Source organism: Emydura macquarii, unplaced genomic scaffold (assembly GCF_026122565.2).
Source record: "Emydura macquarii macquarii isolate MOO-44397 ecotype Brisbane River unplaced genomic scaffold, CSIRO-AGI_Emac_v2 contig_18, whole genome shotgun sequence".
Classification (NCBI taxonomy): domain Eukaryota; kingdom Metazoa; phylum Chordata; order Testudines; family Chelidae; genus Emydura; species Emydura macquarii.
Window position 1 is genome coordinate 2,627,179 of NW_027130155.1, and position 23,306 is coordinate 2,650,484.

General features: G+C 39.9%; 1 protein-coding gene across 2 annotated transcripts in view; it reads right to left on the reverse strand.

Moving 5' to 3' along the window:
* TIPARP (TCDD inducible poly(ADP-ribose) polymerase) overlaps nucleotides 1–23,299 on the reverse strand; it is a 54,685-nt gene extending 31,386 nt beyond the window's left edge. The window contains exon 1 of one of the 2 annotated variants that reach the window (XM_067548299.1): nucleotides 22,703–23,299. The gene's annotated coding sequence lies outside the window, so the exon portion shown is untranslated. Of the gene's footprint in view, nucleotides 1–995; nucleotides 1,305–22,702 lie in introns of those variants that run through there. The other variant, XM_067548212.1, reaches the window with a different exon arrangement.
* Between the last annotated feature and the right edge of the window lie 7 nt (nucleotides 23,300–23,306).

Here is a 23,306-nt window from a genome sequence, read left to right on the forward strand (position 1 = left end):
TCAGCTGGATCACATTTTTACTCTTCCACTGTCACTATCAATCAGTTCTCTACTAGAACCATAAAACAACACATTAAAGCTTTAAATAACTTCAAAGGTCCATCAGATGTAGGCTTAAATCCTCAAACACAAGAGGAACCAGGGGTATGGAAGTTGCATTCTGCTACACCCAACTCTAGCAGCTTGTGTGGCATGTAAGGGTTCAAGGAGCTTTATGCTGCCGAGGAGCAACTGGGTGACTTAAGGACATTTTCAGCTCTATCTTTAATGCTATTTCAATACAGCTATTGCTCACTCAACTACTTTATGCGTCTGTGCTATATATATATATATATTTAAAACAGATTGGCTTGTTTTATAGAATTAAGTTCCTCAACATGTCTATAACAACAGAAACCAATGGGAATAAAGAGCATTACAATCTGTAGCCATCTATATTTAGACACCTCTCTAACACCACGACATGACCAATATTATTTTGAAATAATGTTTAAATCAAGTGGCTCTGCGCTGAGACCTTGCGTGCCATGTTGAAGCACAGAGGCAATCGCTTGGGTTGCAAACTAAGCCCCTGAAAATTAGCAATCGCCATCATATAAACCTACCGCTCTTCGCTTTGCTGGGGAAGCAAGTCCAACTGCTTTAAACAAACAAAACCAGCGAAGAACTGCCGGACTGGTCAGCTAGGGGCTTTCTGCCTCCTCCAGAGCTGTGCAGCGCCTCACAGCAGCAAACCCCACAACGAGCACAGCGGCAGCGCAGATCCCCTCCCCACCGAGCTGTGACCTGCAACCGCACCGCTTCTGCAGGCGAGCCGAGGGCGTGACACGTCCGGCTCCGCCAGCCTCGCTCAGCTAAGAGGGAGGCTCCCGCATTCGGGATTCATTTCAAGGCACTTTTAAAACAAGACTCTTAAGCTGGTGACCCAGGGTTTTACTGTCCTCCTGTTTCAATCGGACACTCACTTTCCCTCCGAGCGCTTGTTTCCACAATACCTGACTCTCCTGTCACAGCACAGCCCTGAAGTTGCCCTGTGGGTTACCCGAGAGCCAGCAGCAGCCGCGCCCAGGGTGACACGGAGGAAGGTGAAGCAGGACAGTGCCTTGGGTTTTGTCGATTCACTAGGCTGGAGAGGAGCTGGTGCTCCGGGGACAACCTTCGTCTGCCTGCTCTCTGCAGCGTGCGGCGCTCCGAGTCCTCATCTGGCTTTCAGAGCCTGCCTTCCTGCCTGCCGATCTGTACGTGACAAACCACTCATTCCGCCCTCGGGAGCCGCAGCGCCAAAGCCCTCCAGATCCCTCTGCTTCTCACATGTTACACTGTAGCTGTTTTAAATATTGCTTCCTGAAAGCACTTGCCAGGCAGCTGCACGACTCTGGGAGGAGCTCTGAGGAAGCAAGGGATCGGATCTGCACCTCTCTGTACCAGGAATCCAGACTCCTCCCTTTCTCCCCACCACCCTGAGTGTGTGACTATGACTGAGTGAAACACAGAGAAAACGCTCCTGTTTGTTTGTATAGCTCGGATGGATTCTGTACTCTCTGTGCGGCTGAAAGCCCCACGGGGGCTGACTGAAGGGTCACTTTGTTCTGGAGAGAGACAGGGAAAGAAGTATGCACGGAAAGATTCCGTTTTCGGTCACACACTGAACAAATCATCATGTTTTAGTCCTCACCTCCCTTTTCACTGTAATCAGAGCTGCACTTTAAGCAAACAAACCAACCAGTAAAACACGGAAAGCAGAACTGGACGGCTCCCATAAAGTAATGATCATGTAATTAACACACACAAATCCACCCACCCACCCGCTGGACATAATTTCCTGAGTGACAGATTTGGAAGGACAAAAAGCAAGGGACCTGGGGAAATGGGGATTTACGGAATACACTGATGCAGAAGTGGAGAGGGAGTGATACTATTTACATTAACTGTAGTGTTAGCAGGTTTGGCACAAAGGAGGTTCTCCCTTAAGTGTTTTAAATGAAATATCTTTAAAATAATAAAGAACAAGCAGGATGGAAGCAGAAGACAGCCAGTCAAATAGCTTTAAGTCTATTTATATTGTGTGTGTGGTTTTTAAAACTATTCTAAAAATAATGTTAACAAAATCTTATCCTACCACAGATCCACACTTGCTAACAAGCATTCGGCTATGCAAAAGCAAGCTGAATATGCTTAAAAGCTTGGTAGTAATCAGGAAATTTGACAACACACAATAAAGAGATAATAGAAATCCTTGAGTATTTGATTTGTTACTGTTGGTTTTATATTTAATTTTAGATATAAAGGCCCCATCCCCTATTCCTTGCACACTCCAAATTCCACTGTAGCCAATGGGAGCTTGGGGCTTGCAAAGAATGTAGGATTAGGTCCCAAATAGCTCTCTATTTGTGAAAAACATATGTGCCTAGATGTGCGTGTGCATGTGTCTGCACACACGCATGTGCATGTGAGTGAGAGAGAAAGATGGATACTGCTCTCTTAAAAGCACATAAATGTATCCTCAAGGGTTAGGAGAGACAACACCATGGATGAAAGCCTTGGCTCCACTGAAGTCAATAGCAACATTCCCATTGACTTCAGTGGTGCCAGGCTTTCACACCACAAATGATCAGATTTCAACACAGCTGTTAAGGCGGATATATGCTATATCAGATCAAATCTAAGGGCCCAATCCTCCATGTGGGCAGATCTCTGACCACACAGAGCCCCTTTGACTGCAATGGAGTGCCATGTGGCACAGGCATGGGTCTGCATTGAATTTATTGAAGAATTGGGGCTTAAGCCATTAATTAATTAATATTTGTACAGCCCTTTACAGAGGAAAACATTATATAAGTACTATTACTATAATACACAAGCAATTTGTTTTTTTCCTGAATTTTTCTTAGGATATCTTTATCTAGTATATTTTATATATGGTTTTCTAAAGAATATGTTTCTAATTCTGCTTTTGTGCAGCAGCCGTTACCGTGCTGTCATTTTTGCTGCTATACTTTGTGCATGTGCCAGAACATGACGGATTAGTTCAACACGCTGGTGCCATTGGTTGAGATGTTTCTATGGTGAGTCACATACATATATTTGATTAGTGGGTTTCAGCAGAAGGCATGGCTATGTGTCCATCAACTTCAAGTGACTTTAGAGCACCAGAATTCCATTTACCTGGGTTAATTAACTCCCCAGATATAGTGAATTATAATTAGGTAAGTAATAAAACATAGAAGCCATTGTAGTGTAATAATATATTGTTCTAGACAAGGGCTCAGTCCTTCACTCCTTGGGCACCCAGATGCCTAGTTATTTTAGTGAGAGTTTTGGATGCAGAGGAAAATGCAGGTGTGGGCCCCAAAATTGTGTAGGTCATTTTTAGATAGTAATTTGAAAATGTTACACTGTTGGATTTTAAATGCAGAGAGAAAAACTATTCTATGTCATTGCTACCTTAAAGCTAAGGAATTTATCTTCATGACCTGGGGGCTGACTTCGTTTGAGAGTGGCATAATAAAGAATGGGTTATAAGCATACCTCATTTTTAGTGTAGATAAAACATAAATCTTTATTATAATTATTATTACATATTCATGGAGTGCTGATGGTCCAAAATGTTACACAGGATCACCCCTTTTGTCTTTGTAACTACACTGTACTTTGACTAACAAAACAAGAGCTTTACAACATGCAGGCAGGCAATGAGAATATGGAACATGTTGCCATGTCTGCATTTATGTCAGACAGAACTAAATATGCAGGTCAGTTTATTTTTCAAAAACTACCAATACAGAAATTATCTGTCTGTTTGGAACAGCATATTTTATATGTAAGCTATAAATAACACTTTTCAGGGCACAAGTCCTGGAAGCATATGGTTTTATGTTTTTAAACATACCGTTTTTAATGACCTCTTAATACTTAGGAAAACAAGTTAGTGAAGCAAAAAATACTTCTAATCTTTTAAGGTATCTTTTCCAACTGCATGATCTAGTTTAGTCATTTGCCTGAAACTTTGTGTTTACATTTTCATTTTCTCAAATAGGGGACCAGTGAACTTTGAAACTACTGAAAAGAAAAGGTTTTGAATGAAGGTGTTGTTTAGTACATATCTCTGTATAGCACTTGAGCTGGTCCTTTCAGATAAGGTGTTGCAAGGTCAGCATGCAAACCAGTTTGTACAGTAAGGCTACCTTCCCTTTGTGAAATTACACTGTGATCATGAAAGAGTGCAACACCTTTGTTATTTTAAGAGCTTAGCTACTAGAAACAGAAGCTGTGTGACTAACACCCATACTAAGAAAGCCCACATAATACTGAAGTTAATAAAGAAAAGTAATTTTGAGGTTATTTGTAATAAAACTTGGACTCATGTGATGCCTTTCAGTTGAGGATCTCAAAGCATTTTGCAAAAGTCAAACTTTACAATACCTTTGTGAGGTAATTAAGCATTATTGTTCCCACTTTATATTTTACAGATTGGAAATTTAGGTTAAGTGATCTCCCAAGTTTATAAAACAAGTCAATAGAAGAGTCAAGAATACAGCTCAAGGATGAAATCTTGTCCCAAATGAAGATAATGGCAAGATCCTCACTAACTTTAATGGGGCCAGAACTTCACACCAGATTCCTGTACCATTTTGAGCTAACCACCATATCATGTTTTTAATTTATATAGTAATTTTCACAACTAGGTCTGCAAATGCTTTAAAAATGTGTATCATTATTGTTGTAAAGCTCTTTGAGATCTACAGAGCCAAAATGCTATCTAAACCTTAAATATTACTAATATCACACAATTTAATTGGTCTGCTGTATAGTTTTACCAGAAAGAGAAAATGAACACAGAGAAGTAAAGTGACTCACCCAAAGTCAAACAGCAAACTATTGACAATGGGAATGGAAACTAGTTCTCCTGACTCCCAGTCTACGGCCCTATCATTGTAAAGGATTCTATAGAATTGCCTTTTTTCTTTGCTGTGTAGCAGCTCTTATGAAAAGATGGGATAAAGTGAGAAAAAGGACTGCATAAACTTCCTGTTCTTTTTAATTAAACCACTGAGTAGCTACTTATCATTTATTTACAGTAAGAAGTATAGAGTACAAAGCCATAACTACTTTAATATTTTATCAAAACTCTCATCAGCTTCTCACATCCATTAAATATAATTTGCTAATGTTTAAAAGCTTTGGATAAATGAGATGTAAATACATTGGACAGAAGCCAAGGAGTGAAGCTAACTATTCAAGGAAATAATTCATCTATACAAACTAATATTTACTAACAAGCTGTTACTCTGTACAAAGTAATCAAATATATGGTACCTTTCGAGGCCTGTGCTTGATGGCAAGTGCTAATATTGACCTCGGCAATAATATGAAAGTCCCAGCCCTGTTCTGACACAGACATGTGCCAGCAAGTCAGGTTATATACGTTCCAAGAGAAAAGGAATGTTAATGATGCAGACATTAAACAAGTTAACAACTGGAAAATGGAACTCTGACATATCTCAGTTCATAATGTCAGCGAGAGATGCTGAATCTTTTAAACAGTTTTTGCGTGGGACTCTGTGTAATCTGGGTCCATTTTTAGTGCAAAAATTCTTCATAGGCTAGGTTTTGTTATATTTAAAGATTGATAATTTAAAAAAAAGAAAGAAATTATAGCACTTTCTATAAATAATGTAGACTTCTGGCAAACTCCTGTTCCTGGATGTCTATTTCCACCTGCCCTCTATATCTTAGCTTTGATAATTGCAACTCTACAGACCTTCTGTGATTTTAATTTTGTTTTTCAAAAATCAAACAATGTGCTTTGAATGCTTGTATGAGAGAAAGGAAAGGAAGAAAATGAAGATCGGTTCTGAATGTAATGCAGATCTGCAGGAGGAAGGTGGCAAAGGTTTGTAAAATAAGTCCAGGGCAGTGGCTTTAACTATGGTGCCACCTACTGGGTCAATCTTGACCTTCTCTACACTGATCATTTCCCCAATGTTGCCGTAGCCACTTGTGTAGCTGAAATTGCAAGGTCTCAACAGGAAGAAGTGAGATTTTCAAAAGCTCTCAGCATTATCCTAAAATTGTTTCTAAGTCTGCTTCCAATAGGAGTGCTTAGCATTGACCTACCTCTGCTCCCACTGGGAGCTGCGACAGAGTGAAAGTAGTCTAGGGCTGGCTCACCACTCTGCACTTTGTAAACATCCCCGCATGGGCCAAATTGGGAGATAATTGATTAGGACTGGGTGATTAATCAGTTAACAATGGGATTCAGCTTATTAGCTGAGGACTGTTAAATGGAAGACAGAAGGAGAGGCAGGAAAGCTAGAAGGAAGGGCAAAGGAGCCCAGTATCTCGAAGAGGTGAGACCTCTCTCCGCAGTGCCAAGGAGGTATGCTGAAGCTTGGTAAAGGCCTTATGGTGATGGGACATGAAGCTGCATAAGACACTGTAAATAAAGTACACCATGATGAATTTACATAAGAGTTTGTGAGGACTGCTTCCAAAGTCAAATACAGGGTGTGGGAGAGCATGCCCTGTACAAGAGCTATTTTCTTCAATGGCAGCAGAGTTAGGCCATCATTGAGTGCTTTTGAAAATCCCACCCATATTAACATTATAAATTACCATACATTTAAAAAAATTACTTGCTCTGCGGGTACCCCAGTGCTGACTGATGCAGTCACAAATCTCATAAAGATCAGTAGTATTGTATATATGATTAACACGTGTTGTCTTTTGAGAGGACAGCAGTGCCCTATTGCAGTAATAGTTTTGAGCAGACACTTCTGTTAACCCCTCAGACATGGATTATTCTACTTTCTAGTGCTATCTGTGGGCAAGTCTAAAATCAGAATCAAGCCTCAGACTTGCCTGTTTTCTTCTGTGCCACCCACTTGGTCCTTCTGTGTAAATGGAAAAAGTTGGCTAATTTAATTTTTATTTTTAAATTGAGGGTCCAGATAAATTATTCCTGCAGATTAAAAATAAATACTTGTTTGATTTCCCCCCCCCCCCCACTTATTCTGGTGTGAGTGAGAGCCCCATTGTATGCCTGTCTGTAGGAGCTCAGCCCTTGTGCTAGTATGTAGCTATATCAAAAATATCATTCCCCTTATGCATCATAAATTCCACATCCCCATTAGTGCTCAAAATCACAAAGAATGTGATCCAGCTATGCATTTCTTTTTAGTGAGTAAGGTCTTGAATGCTTAGTGAAACCACTGTATTACCCAAAACATACAGTGCACACAAACACATACATATATTTTCTGCTCACTTTTCTGGCTTGCTCATTAGAAGTATCTGTGTGTAGTCTGATTCATTTGTGGGGATATGGAATTAGTGATTCAGAGAGTCCCTACCCTGAAAATATTTAACTGTTGATCATTTTTGCAGACACATCTTGCTATTTTAGGATTGTGGGTTGAGGACTGTGAGCCTTTAAGCACACTGGCCTATATATCTGCAAGATGGTCATGTTTTCAATATATTAGTACAATGAAACTCATTGCTTTTTGAAAATGATATTAATTTCTGTTTTAATTTGGGTATCAATTCTGCCATAGGAGTTGGTCACATGAAGAACTGCTCCAAATTCTGAAAACTCATTATGAAAGAAAGAATTTAATATAATAACCTGCTGTTATACCTCCAATAGACATTGCTTACCATCAACTCATCAAGCAAACAAAACTGCTCAACTGTATGCCAAATTGTATGCCTTTGTAACAGTTGTTCTCAAACTGAGGGCTGCTTGTGGCCCTAACAGTACACAGCTGCAACCTATGTCATCCTCAGGGACATACGGGTAGTATATATATTGTGTGGTTATGTTGTGTGGGCCACAACAGTAAATAGGTTGAGAACCACTAGTTTACAAGGATGTTTTTCTAGGTGATTTTTTGCACTACAACTATAAACATCAGTGTTGCCCTAATCACAGAAGGAAACTGATGTCCTGTCTACACTGTAATTCCGACCAATTTGGGGGACTTGGTTAATAGATTCACAGATTCAAAGGCCAGAAGGGAGCACTATGATAATCTAGTCCAGGGGTAGTCAATGGTTTTTTTGTCAAGGTCCAAATTTCTTGGCCAAGATAGAGTCAAGGCCCAGACTCCAGAGAAACTAATATAAAATAATAATAATAATTAATAATAAGTAAATAAAAAGATTTTGAGGTCCGTTCAAAAGTGTCTGGCTGTCTGTATTAGGCCCACAGTCTGCCAATTGACTACCCCTGATCTAGTTTGAACCTCCTGCACAACATAGGCCATAGAGCATTACCAAAATAATTCCTGTTTGAACTATAGCCTCTCAGAGAAAAACATATGTTGATTTTAAAATTGCCAGGAATGGAGAATCCACCATAACCTTGATAATTTGTTCCAGTGATTAATAACCCTCACTGTTAAAAATGTACACCTTACTTCCAATCTCAATTAGTCTAGCTTCAACCTCCAGCTATTAGAATTTGTTAAACCTATGTCTGCTAGACTGAAGAGCACATTATCAAATATTTGTTCCTCACAAAGGTATTTATAGACTGGATCAAGTCACCCTTTTCAACTGGTTACAACACCCTTAACATGGTAACCTTCTGTCACATTTGAAAGACAGTGATCTTGGATAGAATTGTGTTTTATTTTTATTTTCGAACCATGCTACACTTTGGTCATTTGTAGGGCTGCAGCATTAATCAGGAACTCGGTTAAAAAAAGGTTCAATACCGTGCAAATCTCTATTATCTCAACCATGTATTGTAATATGGGTCTAACAACATGGTATTTTTTCAATATAAGTGGGACCTCTAAAAAAAATTCATGTCCACTCACCAAAAGAGAATTTATAAGGACTTCACTACACACAAAAATTGCACTAATTTATCTACATCAGTTGAGAAATTGGGTGGGCACTCTCGCTAAACCAAGGGGATTACACCAATTTAACTAAATCAGTTTAGAACTGAATGAATGCAATCCCTTTCAGCTGACACTCTCAAATTGGTTTAATAATGCTGTATACTGATTTAGCTGTATTCATAAACTAACCTAATATAGGGCACGCAAACCAATTCAAGTATCCACACAAACCAATTTGGTTAAATCTGCACAACTTTTGTGTTTAGACAAGGGTTAATTTTATGCTATATGTGACTTTTCTAATATAAGGGTCCTACCACATGGTAAGAATTACTGTGTGGATGGCAGCCCCATGTTTCCTTTCGTGTAGGCTGATTCCTATTTAAACTAAACTGAGTTGGAACATTCTGGGTTTTATTGTTCACTTTATTTTAGATCAAACAACACTACCTTAGAAACACTTCCAAGAATTTTAAGAACGTCCTGAGTAGGTGATTTATGTCTTACATATAACTAACAGTCATTCACTAATCATAGTTTCAGTAAATTCAAAAGGGGCCACTTGGAAGATAACACCACTGCAGTATATTGTGTATGACAATGACTGCTAACACTTTTGTTACTATAGCAAATGTTTAACAGAACTTCAGTTGCTAAGTCAAAGGCTGATTCTGCAAAGACTCTACAAGAGTATACCTTTGCTCCTATGCGGAGTCCCACCAAAGTTATGGGGCAAGCATGGGACTCTGACTATGCCTTTACAAGATCAGGGCCTACAACGCTGAGTTTGTGATTCCCTTACATGGAACAGTTAGTGCCTTACTACATAAGTCTCATTTACTTCAGTAGGACTACTTGTGGTGTAAAGTATTATTCAACACAGGTAAGGGTATCACAAATTTGGCCCCATAATGCTACTTATATCAATCAAAGGTATTAGTGCTAGATGATTATATGGGTCATAACTGACCGGTTTGAGAGCACGGATACAGAAACAGGCACTGTGAAAACGTATAAAAGAAACAAGTATAGGACCTCATCTTGCTATCCTTATTCAGGACTGAGTAAAGTCCTTATTTGTCTGAGAAAAGAATGCAGGACCTAGCTTTTGGTGTAAACTAATCTAGAAGGCACAACAGGTAAATTTTCAGCAACATATATTTTTGTTTGTGTAGGGGTTAGGGAAGAAATTAGTCACACACAAATCCTAAATTAGGGCTAAATTCTCTCTTCACTTAGGTCCAGGTTTAGTCCATTATTACAGAAAGAGATGCCAGCTACAAAGTCCAGATCTGAATTTAGATCTGAACTTAACCAACATTCAGTGGTGTCTGGGTCTGTAGTTTTGGTTCAGGATACTAACACAAGAGTCTGTGGTAGAGGCAATCAGAAACAGAGTGAGTGGTTAATCAATGATCAGGATGACACACAATTTTCCTCAAGAAAGGATGATAGAAAATGTCTAAAATATAAAGAGGCTCAGGCTAACCGGGCTTCTTATGGTGTTTATACTGCAACTAGACTGTGCATGTGACTGCAGCACATGTCCACGCTAGCTTTGATCTAGCTAAATCAAAGCTAGCTACTGTAGCTATGGCAGCAGGGGCAGCAGCACAGGCTAGCTGTGTGAGTATGTATCCAAGGTCCCAGGCAGAGTTGTACTCATGGGGTTAGCTCATGCCCCCAGCCATGCTGCTTTGGGTACACTGCTATTGTTAGTCAAGCTAGCTTTGATCTAGGTACATTTACATGTGCTGCGATCACACCTCCCAACTGCAGTGTAAACATACCCAAAGAGTCTGCATACAGACTACAACTTGGGCTGGAGCTCGGACTCTGAAGCCCTGGGGAAAATGGGGGATGGGCTTGAGAGCCCAAGCCACAGTGTTAAAGCAAAGTCTACACAGCTATTTTTAGAGCACTAGCATGAGCCCAGCTAGCACAAGGATGTGGACCAGGGCTGTGGAGGCTTGCTCCCCAGATGCAGTGTAGACATGCTTGTAGTGACCAGCATGGTCCACAGATGGTGAAGTTAGAACAATTAGCATATTACAAGGAAAAAGGAAATGATGGAAGTCCAAGAATTCATGCCTGTCTGAGGAAGGACTAGATGGTGAAATACTTATTGAAACCCAGTAAAAAATATTACATCTGTGCCTAAGGAATGACACTTTTGGAGGAACAGAGCAAGACAGATGATTGGCAGGTAGAAAACTAATGACTGCTAAGTCAGCCAAGTGTATGTCTTAGCTTCAGATGATGATTAAAAGGGCAGCTTTCAGTCAACAGAAAGAGGTGGGTACTTTTGGTATTACTGGGGAGCACACCTCCATCTTTGAATATGATTCAACTTGAAAATGTATCGTGCTGGAACAGAGGTCACAAGCTGAAACATAAAACTTGACTGCACAGGTACAGGAAATCTGGAGGAAACACTCACTGAATTGTTGCTGATCATATTAAAGTAACTGAGTTTCATCTTGATTTAAAAAGAGGAACATTTGACAGGGTTCGTTCCTAATGTAATAGAAAAAATATCACTGATACATATTTTCTGTTCTAAAAGCAGGATAGACACACTATTGCCTCACATTCTGCAGCTGGTTGAAATAAAAAAGTAGTTCTAAAGTATCAGTAGTCTCTAGATTTTATGTCCTGTGATTTATTCAAACAATCATGTTAAAAAGGGAAAGAACAGAGAGGGCATATTAAAGTCCATGTCAGGGACATATGGTTTGTTATGTTATGTATACATAATATATGGGTGTGGATCCTAGCAACTTCCACACTGAACACCATGTTTTATACTGACTCAAAGATAGTCCAAATTATGCAAACTTCATAGGGATTGTATATTTCACCAAAAAGTTGACACTTATTTTATCACAAATGGGATTTTCGTAGCTTTCCCAGAGGATGTATGCTAGTTCATATTTCTTTTTGGCACAATTTTTAAAGTTGCAATTTGATAACCCTACCCTAAAAGTCTTTAGCTATACAGTATTTTAATTAAAACTGTATTATTATACAAGATGTCAAGAACTGTCTTAAAGGACAGAGTAATATAATGGACTGTAAGAATTACAGAACTGCTGTGTAATTGCAAAACGTTTCTACTCAATCTGTTCACTTCATAAATCCCTTCAATTTCAGTTTTTAAGTTGTTTTAAATTTCCCAGGAATTTGAGTTTACCTCAAAAATTTAAAAACGGGTGAAAATCAGTGCAAAAAATTAATTTCACAGTTCTCTGGGTAAATGTGGGGGGCTAATATTGGGGGAAAGGAGGACAGAAAAAAAGCAAAAAAACAGAAAAGTAAGAGTACTGAAAGTTTAAAAGGAGTTTAATGCTGTTGTTTATTTAATGAATTGTATATCAACAGTACATACACATATGCACATGTGTGTGTATCTTCCACTACATTGCATTACTGTAACAGTCAGCCTCACATTTGCATTTAGACTAATTTATGATTAACATAAACACAGCTACGTAAAGTAATGTATTGGATTTTAACATAATCATTATTTTCATGTACCAAAATCACTAAAAACTGAATAATAGTTTTCATAAAATCTGGGAACTTTTCAGTGAAAATTGAAAAACAGAGGTCTTATCAATGCAGAAAGCTCTTATGTACAATTTATTAATCTCAAGGGTCTTTTTTCATGGTCATTGTAAGATAACTCCATGCTATCATGAGCCTTTGAATTAAACTAGAAGAACAGTGTAAGTTCAGTATAAGCTATGAAAACAGTATAAACTATAAAAAACATTTAATCATCTTAGTAGAGATGAACTAAGACACAAATGATACAGGATGTTTGGAGAGCTTGAGAAGCAATATTCACAGTACTCTGCTACCTGCAGAAATGATCTCTTTGTGTTTCCAAGCATTTATACAGGCATAACCAAGCAAGTGTAATCAGAATCTGTGAAAAAAGTCATATTATATAAAAGGGAGCAAAGGGAAATGCCTTCATAGCTTGAAATAATGACCATAAAAGACTTTTTAATACATGAAAATGACATGGATACAACGGGGAAAGTCTCACTTTGAGAGCGGACTCAAAAGACAGTCTGGAAATACTGCTCCTGTATGGATGGAAGACGGACCTGCAGAACAACACTCAGATCTGCAGCAGACCATTTGGTCTACTACAGAAATAGGGAACAGCCAGTTACCACATTTAGATTAAGATCAGAACTGAAAAGTTCAGGTATGTTTGGACATACGGTTTTAGTTTGATGATCTCTAGCGCATACATAACTTAAGGTTCAAATCCTCCCATCCAAAACATACAGCCCAAAAAACAGGCTGGGCTCTAGAAATCTGTGCATGGGGCTGGTCACCGGGGAGAGAAAGAATGCTCACCCAGCCCATGGAGCAACGCTAGAACACTACATGGCTGGTACTTCAGCACTAGCACACCTTTTCCAAGAATGGAACAGAAGACAAGAAGGTCTGTGTAGCAACAGATCCTTTGATCCTACCTTTGGCGCACCTCAACCTAGTTCTGGTGCAGTGCATGAACAACCTCTGCACAGGCCCCTGCAAATCTTGCCCCTACTTTGTATATCAGAAGTACATCAGTTCCACTGCCAGAAAGATTTTCACACCTAAGAAGCATTTAACTCTGAGTTAAAACCTCCAAGTAACATTCATTATGGAGTCACTAGTATTGCTGCCATCATAATTATTTTCTCCTTCCGCCTAACCATGAAAGTAATACTCAAGTCTAGTAAGGACCTTGCTTCCTTTAGGCTGTCATGCAGATAACAATCATTTTTGGGCACTGAGAAATAAAGATCCACATTAAAGCAGACAGATGTAACTGCCCTAAAGAGCTGATTGATTTACTATTAATCACACAGGTCTCAGAAAATTTTGTTTTTTAATCCAACATTGATTGTGCCTGCAGCCTACATTTAACACAGTTAAACAGAGACAATTAAATAGCTAAAACAAATCCCATGTGAGAAATAATAGAGCCCTTGTAAAACACTTTGAGCTGTTTCCAGTTTAGAGATTCAAAGAAAGTGGGAGGATTGCATAGTAGTATAGAAAATCTGTATATTTCCAGAATGCTTACTGCTATTCCCAGTGTTTTACAACTTAACAGGAGGCCTACTTTCCATAAATAACAGAGATGACAGCATTAATATTTATATCACTAGGCAAAATTCTGCTCTCAGGTCAAAATGGCTGATCTTGGCACTGATATTCTGTACTGTATTTATGGTATGTATAGAAATATTTTGTTTTCAGTGAAAACATGGAACCCCTGGGAATTTTACACATATAGGGAGACTGTATTGCTGTTGAATCAGGGGCTAAATATTCTCCTCTGTGCACAACTTGAGTAAATGGGCTTCATGCAATGTTGCTTTGCAGGGGATCAATTAGACAAAATCCTCTGCCTAAGGTTGAAATGCCAATGTACCACTCAGTGGCCTCTATGATAGCTTTTGCCCTGTATCTGGGGGTGGGTCTGGCAGAGCTGAAACCTCCAGTTTCACTACCTTTATTGCTATACGTCTTCAGAGTGTACTAGCCTGGTAGCATCATTATAGCTGAGGTTGAGACCAGCTTACGATTTAAGAGCTGATTTTTCTAAGTACTTGAAAATCCACAGGTGTACTCAGATTTCCTTGAAATTTCCTGTGTCTCATTGGGACTATGTATAGGGTTAACAGTCCAAATGTCTGGTTGTTTCAGCAACATGTTCCTGAGATACAGCATCCCCTAAAAACCCCATGTGACATGAAAATTATAGTTCTTATAACATTTTTTTGCATACACCTCGAGCACAAACTAGTGCATTGATCTACTCCAAATTGGTATCACCGGGGTAGGTTTCAAGTCTGCTAAGTCTGGCACCCATTGCCCCTTTATGGAAGCAATATTTCAAAAATTATTTAGGATTAAAGTTAGATCTACAAACGGGCTTAAGCCTGGGTGATACACTGGAGAATGATTTGCACATGCACTGTGGGAGTGCTGTCTGTGGCAGGTTAAGAGTACAGACCCACCAACTTCTCTCCTTTCTCTGACCTCTCCAACCTTAGCAAGGCAAGGAACATAATGGAGCTTGTGTGTGTAGGGAGCTGATAGATGAGTGATAGAGAGGTGTCTCCACATACACAACAGGGCTCTGGGTACTATTTGTGATGCAAATCTGGGGTTATTTGGTTAAGGGGTTTCTGGGAAATAGGCTGCTTATAATTTGAAATTATAAAAATGAGCTGTTAAGTGCTCTAAAACCCACATACGTGGGTAAATTGTCTTAAAAACTGACATGTGGCAACCAGGGCTGGCATTTGCAGTGCAAATTTGGTGTCATTGATTAAGGGGTTCCTAAATTCTGGCTCCCTATAAAATGAACTTTTTAATTTTCAAAATGCTCTAAAATTCACATGCATTGTGAGATTACCTTGAATATCAGTGTGCCACAACAGGGAAAGGGTGTTATTTGTGGTCATTTGGTCCAGGGGTTCCAATACATCTGATACAGACCGCCCCTTCAGTGACATAATTTTAATATTCAAATTGCTCTAAAATCCACTTGTATACAAAGATTGTCTTGAAAATTAGTATTCTACAGAAGAGTTGGGATAGACTTTGGGAAAGGAGGGTGGAGAACACCACTGAGATGAATGGGTCAGTTCACATCTCTCCAAGCTACAGGGCCAGGTTATATTCATCCTAATGGGGTGTTCTTTTTCAACTGAGAACATTCCATTGAGATGAATAGGATTTGTCACACCTCTGAAATCCTCCTTGGCTGCATAAGTCTTTCCCCTTACAGTAGCCCCCCTGATAGTGGAGTAGAGGCTGAAGCTCTCCTGCCTTCCTCCTTGCTGCCTTTGGAGGTAATCTACTCCTCACAGACCACTGGTTACCACCTTTCCTCTTCCCCATGGCCCTCCAGTCCTACTGGGTTATGGAGGACCAGGAGGAGGGCAGATCTGAGTCTAAGTGGCACTGTGGTGTTCCCAGGAAGAGCCATTAATCCCCACTCCTTCTCCAGACACACACACACAATGTCCCTCAACCATGCCTCCCTCACTACCACCACTTCTTTAAAAAATAACGGATATTTACTGCCCAAAAACTTCATTAATGTAGAGTTAAGGCTGATCGTCAGTGACTTCTACCTTTCTAGAATGTGAAATGCACATCTGCTTAAACCTCTGAACACCAAAAAATAAAGAATTATGGAAAAACAAATGAATGTCTAAAACCAAGAAATACAGAATTAAGATAATGTCTCCCATATCACTTACCACACAAATTTAGCTCTGCATTTAGCTCTGCATCTGTTTTCGGTTGTGGTATGTACAGGATTCATCACACTGTTATTAAGGGTCTCTCAGTATTTAATTATATATTCCTATGTGCAGGCACTCAGACACTAAGGATGACGGGCATGGCATAAATGCATAGATACACAAAATGAACTGTTAACTGAACAGATTTTCAAGAACTGCACATGAAAACCCTTTCAGAATTGGAGATATTCTGTAGTTTAGACAAGACTGAAATACGGTCCTGATCCTGCAACTGGATCTGCTTCAAGATCAGGAACTAAGAGGGGAAGAGTAATTCAGACAGACAACAAGTTTGGCTGATCTTTCAAGGTTTCCTCATGCTGTTGTGCCTTTGATTTTCTATGATGGCTTGACTAAAGGATAAAGTGTGAGAATGTTAGCTATAGGTCTGAATTTCTTTACCCATATGGCCTAAAACTTGTCTTCTCTTCTCCTTTTGTATATAAGCAATAGAGGATCAGCCACATGCAAGCCTGGAGGTTTTTCATAGGTTTGTGACAATGTGGGAACCAGGTGCTAGGCAAAACTCGCCAGTTCTACTAGCAAACACAAATTGTAGTAGAAACAAAAAAATATTAAAATTCCACCCTCGAGGAAAAATGACAAATTTCTAAGACACCTGTCCCAATTTTTACAAGGAAAAACAAGACAACTGTTTCTAAAAATAATTATATTTGTTTTTGAGGAAAATAGCAAAACATGGGGGAAGAGGAATAAGTTTGCACTATATTCCAATTTTGGCAAAATCAGTGAAAATGGTTTTTTTTTAAACTTTCACCAGAAATGGAAATTTAATTTTTTGCATAGCTCCATTTCCTTCAGACAGTGATTAATATCAAAACTATAGGCCTGATCTTGCAAATCCTTCCTTATGCAAGTATACCTTATGAGAGGAGTCCTTTGGCCTCTAGTCTCATTAATTTCCATGACATTACTTACATGAACAGGGACTACTCATGAGAGTAAGCCTTGTGGGGTTGGGACTGGATCCTGTATTAGATGTGACTTTGTTCTAGACCAAAGGCAAAGGTATTGAGAAAGGAAATGGCTGTTATTGGGTCTTTCCCTCATCCTTTTCATGGGAGTAATTTTAGGCAACAGAAAGAGTGCCCAATCCTACACATATCACTTATGTGCAATCAGAAAACAACCATGCATAACCATGTAAAAACCCTCATGCATAAGGATCAAAAAAAGTTCTAGAATGTTACATGTTTCATAGTTGCAGGTTTGCTCCTGGAGCAGTTGGACTCTTGCAGTTATTAGAACCTCATTATAAATGACAGAATTTATTTATTGAAACATTCAGATCAGCATGCTCAAGGCTCAATAAAATATGTTATGCAGTGAAATCAAAGTACACAGGGAATGATTCTGCCAGGTGCTTAGCTCCTGCTAAATGTCCTCTACTCCCTGTGGTGTCAGAGGTCAGAGCATTCAGTTCTCACAGGTGGTGCTCTGCATAATGCAGTCAGGCCCTTACGGAAAAGCAATAAACTCCAGTAGTTTTGACCAAACATCTTGTGCTCGTTTTCTGATTTATTTTTTGTCATACAAATATGAAACAATTGAAAGTGAACACAACCTTTATGGAGTTTTGTTCCAAGTGAGGCTCTGCTTAAAGCTACAGCCTGCCAATGCCATTAAAAAAGAAAAATGCCAGGTTGTTGGGTTTTTTTTTTTTTTTTAAATATATTGTTCTATTTCCTGGAAAAAGACTCAAAGCCCATTCACTTCTAATTTAATTTCCTTTTCCCCGTGTTTGTTTATTTAACTTTATCAAATAAATCTTAGCAGTGTCTCTCCCAGACAGAAATAATGTCACATGGATTTTCAGTAAAAAAATTCTCCTGCTGTATTTACAGGGTTTAAATTAAAAATATTAATTGTTCTAGGCAGGAAACGTAAACCAATATAGGGCCTGAATTACTTTCAAACATCTTAGAACATTTCCTTAAGGTTCTTCCCCCTCCCTCATTCCCTCCCAACTGGAAGGCCCCTCTCATTCCTGCTCCCCTTTTCCATTCTGCGCTTCCATGTCACTATTCCATAGCATAGTGACTGCCCCTGTGCTGGATGTCACTTTCTCCGGAGTCTGCCAATGTTGCTCTTAGAGTGGGTCAGAAGAATCACTGGAAAGTAACTGAGACACTAAAAAGCAACCCTGTTGGCCTGGGCTTGATCCTTAATTCCTTGTACATCCAAAGCTTCCTGTGATGTCAATGCAGAACTGAGCCCCTTGGGAGCTTAGGATCCAAGCTCAGACCCTCCCATGTGCTGTAGCAGTGCCAAAAACCCAACAGCCCAGCCATTGCACATAGTTTTGAATTCAAAACAATGCAGCATTAAGACTGGATTGGTTTTCTAACCCAGTTTCTAGAGACTACCAGCCTAATCTGAAACCCACTGAAGTTAATGGAAAGTCTCTTATTGATGTCAGTGGGATTTGGATCAGGCCTATAATATGAACTGAAGCGATATGGAATAAACCACCCTCTGACACACACTGTTCTGACAGCAAAATATTAACTGTTTAGCTGAGCCTGGCAAGGTGAGGCCAAGTCACCAAATAACTCTTATGATCCTCACAGGAACTCCTGGTTGCAGCTGGTATTAGAGATAGTGATATTTTCATACTTCTGTCTAACTGGTACTGAACAATGCCCTAACACAGCATTAAGGGCACTGTGCTACTGGAGTTTCCATGTTCCAGAAAAGATTAAAAAAAATAAAGGATGCTGATTACTTATGATCATAGGAATTATTTCACTTTTGGTAAGAGTTGGAGTGTTAGTCATGGTGTTTTTGGAAAAATTCCAATCCAGGTAATTAGTTATATCCTGTCTTCCTAAATTCTTCCTGAGGTTTCTGTTTGATTTGGAATTCTCCACTTCTTAAACTGCTGAGTAGTTGTGGCTGTGCTGTTGTGTTCCACTCCAGAAGTGGTTGCATTTCAGTGGTTTATGATGCCCTCATATAAACCTCTCTCAAAGGAGTGTTCTGAGGTTTAAGAGTGTAACATTAGTAAAGAACTTTGAGTTCCTTAGATGGGAGAGGCTATAGGAGTACAAAAGAGAAATAAAATAAAATAAAAAGCCCTGATACCTTGCAAAGAATCTGAATTTATTAAATTATTTATATACAGTGGCTCAAATAAAAGTTCTTGTCTCCACTATGGAAATCCTCTGTGACAGTGCCCAACATGGGTAAAGCATGGTTTGCTCTGGCTCTGTAGAAGAGACCCAAGCCACATTTTAATCACATTTCCAAATCTAGTTATAGTCTTGAACTTTGCAGAGCTGTGTCATAATTCCAGAGCATGATGAAAGCAGTTCTGCTCCATCTACACTGGGATACATGAATGTTTTAATAGTACCGGACAATACCATATTGTGACTGGCTCCCAAACAGGGTGGGATCCAAGGCTGGATAATGCAGTCCTGAACTATCATATGTTTTGTAAAGTACAAACAAAATAATCCCACATATTCCTCTCTTTTCACAGTACTGAAAGGCTGGGAATCTGCTGCTTTATTCAAGAGTATAACAAAAAGAATGGGGAGAAAACTTACTTACAAAATGGGAAGGGAGGAATGGAGCATGACTCCACCCCATTATACTGTGGGTCACCCAGTTAACCCATTATGTCCAGTTTACTACAATATGTTCTCTCACATCTGGCTTTCAACAAATGGCACAAGCGAACCAAGTAATCAAACCGAATAAACCAAAACTAACTTCCTTCCCACATGCTCTAGAAGCCTCTTCAGATTGGAGACAAAATTATTTTAGGTTTTGCAGTGTAACTGTGTTTAAAAACATGCTTAAACACAGTTCAGACATTGTGACAACAATCCCTGCTTAAAATATGACTTATCCGGCCTATTTGTATTTGAAAAGCAAATGGTCTACTTGGCCAGAAGGAAGAAGATATTTTCCCAAAGTGATCTTCTCCCACATGTGTGTATCCAGTCCTGGGATGGGAACTTGGATTCCTACTCTATATGTTACACTGCTTTAAAAAAACACCCACACTACTAAAATGGAGAAATGTATGTGTGTACTGAACAGCACTGCCAAGGCACTGCTATATCATAACCTCAAAACAACCCCACCCTGAAATTGCCCCACAAATAAAGCTGGAACACTCTGGTCATTTCTCAGAATAACATGTCTTGGACAGAAAGTTCCTTTGACTAGTAATGTTTGCATATTTCTTAGTCACATAAATAAATAGTATTATTAATAAATATGTAGTTGTTTTAATGTTTGTTTTAAGAAGAACCCAGAGGCAAATCTCAGTATGCCCAGTCTTCCTTACTTGAGTAATGCTCTACATTTAATAGACATTTTAGAGTGCCATCTAGGGGGCAAACAGCATTTGCCAAAGGACTGTTAAATAAAGCATTTCCACAAGTTTAGTTTAACCTAAAGATGCAGTTTAGGATAAACTGGGACACTATGGCCAGATTTTTAAAGGTGTTTAGGTGCCTTAAGATAGGTAAATAATGGGATTTTCAAAATGTCTAGGAGCCATGATGGGAGTTAGTACCTAGGTGTTTTTGAAAATCCCACTAAGGTGCTTCTGTGCATCTTTAGGTGCCTAAATACCTTTGAAAACTTGACCCTATGGAATTTCTTTTTTGAAGAGTTCACGCTTTTTGTTGTTGTTTTAATTAAGTTTTTTTACTCTTTTGGAGTGTGAAGAAATCCTTCCAACTACGAGACAATGCAGTTGTATTGTCTGGAGACTGGCAAAAAAATGGCTTTAAGAGAGGGGTAAATGGACTATATAGGGGAGTCCCGTTACCAATTACTGGATTTTACAATTTAGTGAAAATGCAAAATAATGCTAAAAACCTCACAGATAGTGCTTAAAATAAACATCTGTTGTAACGGGAGGGAGGTCTAACATGTTTGCAGACAAGGGGGTAATAGGTGTGAAAAGCAGCAGCAACACCACCACCCAATGGTTATAAGTGTCCTAGCCCTATTTCAAGCCATAACTGAGAGCTGGGGGAGGTGCACATTTGCTGATGTGGTGCTTCCCCACTGGCCTATAGGCAGCATGACATCATTGACACTAGCCATGCTAGCATAATAGCAGTCTTCCTGATCTATGTTTCGGTAAACTTCAAACCATAAAATCAACTTTCAGTATGAGTCTGCAGTTCAACAAAAGGTGATTCAGACAGGTTCAACTATGCTTAGATTTCTTCCATGGATGTGTCTCTCTCAAATTAATTTTGAAGTTTCCAGCTACCACTTCCCTACAATGATACAGCACCTAATTTTTCTCACATGAAAGATACTGACAAATTGGGGAAAATTAAGCAAAATGAATTGATTTATGAGAAAAGATTAAAAGAATTAAAGATTTCTATTTTGGCTAAACAATAATAAATTTGTAATTATCCTCATATATGTGGCAGATGTAAATACAAAGAAGGGAGAGAGGAACTGCTTAGTATTGTTCTAGAGAACATGGAGTTATGGAACATAACTGCACCAAGGAAGATTTAGACTGAGTATCAGGAAAATATCCTAACAGCAAGATCTATTAAATTATGGAATACTCTCCTCAAGGCTACTGGTGAAAGCCCTAAAAGTTGAAACATGTGGGAGAAATAGCTGCAAAAGAGCTATGCCAACCACACTTTAAAAGAATGGTTAGGATAAAAAGTAAGGCCTTGTCTACACTTAAAAAATAAGTCAACCTAACATAGGTCAACTTACAGCCACTGCTGTAATCACAACGGTGGCTGATATCCACACTGCCCTCCTTGCATCGGTGGAGTGTGTCCTCACCAAGAGCACTTCCACTGACCTAAGGAGTAGTGTGGGGAGCTGAGAGCCCTGTCTCTCAGCTCCATGCCAGAGGCTCCCTGGGGCCTGCCCACCCCCCTCCAGTCCCAGCCTGGGGAAACCTCCAGAGAGGTCTCTTCTCCCCTTTCCTGGCCAGGAGTCGGGGGAAGCCACCAGAGACTTCTCTGTTCCACACAGGAATTGGTAGCCATGTCAATTACAAGGCTGCTCTGGTGGGGAGCAGGTGGAGAAGCACCCAGAAGTCTCACCCTGCTCCCAGACAGGAGCAGGAACCAGCCACCCGGGCTTACAGCAGCCTGGGCTTTCTTATTAATTGACAAGACTGAGAGCCCCACCGCTGATGTAAGGGAACGCACTGTCTACATTGATACTGCATCACCCTAACTAAGCGAACAAAAGTCTTATACCACTCATTTAGGTGGTTTTACTTTGTCAAAAAAACAGGACAGTTTTGTAGGCAATGTACACACCACCTCTGTTTTGTCGACCATAGCTGACTTTGGTTGACAAAACTCTCTACCGTAGCCAAGGCCTAAATGTGGTTTACTAGTGCCCTCTTTTCTGCAGTTTCTCACACACAAACTTTGTTCCTGGTTTCTTAGTTTTTCAATGTGCTTTACCTAATTTAGGATTCATAATTTAAAATGTCCTAGTACAGCATGTCCTATGATACAGGAGGTACTAACTCATTACCTTAAAAAACTTGGTCCCCGATCCTGCAAGCTGGCAGATCTCTGTGCTCTCAAACACAGTAATCACAGCAGGTGGCAAAGCAGTGTTGCAAGACGATGACATCTTGATGCAACGTTATCATAATGTACAATACAGTCCGTACGGTCTTATGTGACTTTGCCACATTGTGCGTAGAGGTGGTGACCTCTTAATTGCATGCTCATGTTGGTGCAGCGATGCCTTTTGGGTGCGAGGTCAGTGTGCTGTGTTGCAGGGCTGACACATAGGTGTGAAGCCACCACAAGGCCAGCAATGACTCAGAGGGTGATGTCACCGTGGGCCGTTGCTGCAGCACTTCAGGGGCACGAGCAGGGGGAGTCGCTGACGGCTGCACGGGTACCATAGGGCAGACTGGCAGAGGCAGCTCCAGTTGGACAATCCCAGCTGCTAGCTCTCGCGCAGTTGCACCTGACACTTTATGCAAATGGATTTACAGTTACTCGCTGGCAGGGCCAGACTGCGGCCTCTGCAGGGGGCGGGAACTGAGCGCTGACCCCGGCACACTAAAGACCTGGGTCACCTGGCTCCTGCTCCCCATCCCGCCTGGCTCGCTCCGCCGCTCAGC